Raw genomic sequence first — 1507 nt, 5'->3', positions numbered from 1 at the left:
AAAGAGTACACACTCTTAAATGAAATAAGCAAGACACGCATGTTTAAATATCACATTGTTTCTCCGGTGGGAAAAACTGAAAAGATAAATAAGGACCAAAAGGTTCAACAGATACTGGGAAACAGAAGAAGAAAAAAAAATCAAATGCAAAGAGGAACAAAGAACTGGAACAGGGGAAAGGAAGAAAGAGAAAAGGAGAAAAAAAATAGAAGGAAAAAATGGAAGTAAAGCTGCTGTAAATAAGGAGAGGGAAAGAGGTTGAAGGGAGGGGAGGGGAGGGGGTAAAAGAAGAATCAAAAGTATCATGTCGAGGGTGAAGTTCTGTAATGAATGTGATCATTATGTATTTCTAAAATGTATTAATAAATTAATAATAAGATTAAAATTAGAAAAAAGCACTTTTACAGCACTCAGGCCAAAATAAGGAAACAGAATGCATTTGATTAATAAAAGTGTAGGCATCCTAAGATTTGATACCAAGTTGTATTGTGAAGAAAAGATGCAGAACCCCAATAACTTGGTATCTAAATCATTTATCATATATAGATAAAGGCAGCAACATTAAAGTATATGTAGGTGTGATGTCAAAAGAGGAAGAAAGCCTGGTAGAGGGTGCACTAAGGCCCATTGAAAGACAAATCAAAATTAGGACCTGAATTGAGAACTTTATGACATACAGAATTTGCATTGAACTCAAAATCTAATTTGATTATGTGTTATCAATTGCATACAGGACTGAAACTTTAGCCTATAAAACCTTCCTCAATGCCCCTTTTGTTTTGTACCCTTTCTTCATTCCAAAAGATATTTTTGCTTCAGCCTTCTCAGAAGCGTAGGAGAAAAATGGTTAAAAAACTCTAAATCATCTGTCCCAAACTTTCACAGCACTTTATAGTAATCTATGGCAGAGAACAGTAAGCACTTCAGTAATTTATCCAACCTAATGAGTATATTATCCTTGAAAAGGAAATAGAAGCCGCCATTCTAGTAACCAGACTTTCTATAAACAATAAGAATGTTACACATGGAATGAAGCAACATTGATCGCTAGTCAAAGAAAAAAAATTATTGGGTTTAGGGAAGCATATATGTCCTCTAATACTGTGGGTGTGATGTTTACATATCCAGCTGAGCAGAAAAAATGTCTATTACCAAGCTATTGAGCTTTAGATACTGGCTACACGCATGGATTTTGGAAGCTTTCTGTTTCGATTCAACATGAAACCACCTAACGTAGTTGGAAAACACCGTAGTGCAGAAAATAGTTCCCATTTGGGAGAGAATAGAAAATATTTCACTGGCATTATTCCTTTCACTGATTTTAAGAGGAAAGGTGTAGTTTAGTTCATATCATTTCTCAAACTATTTTTCAAGCTCTAGGCAAAGGAAAAGCTTCTATTTAATAAGCAAATATTTGTACAGACATGTATTGGCTTTTGTGCTTTTTTTGTGTTCTGTTTTTCAGATATCAGAGCCACAAATATTTAAACAATAAATTATTCACTTG

The sequence above is a fragment of the Octodon degus genome, unplaced genomic scaffold, assembly GCF_000260255.1.
Source record: "Octodon degus isolate 3935 unplaced genomic scaffold, OctDeg1.0 scaffold00085, whole genome shotgun sequence".
NCBI classification, from domain to species: domain Eukaryota; kingdom Metazoa; phylum Chordata; class Mammalia; order Rodentia; family Octodontidae; genus Octodon; species Octodon degus.
This window is presented reverse-complemented; position numbering follows the sequence as displayed.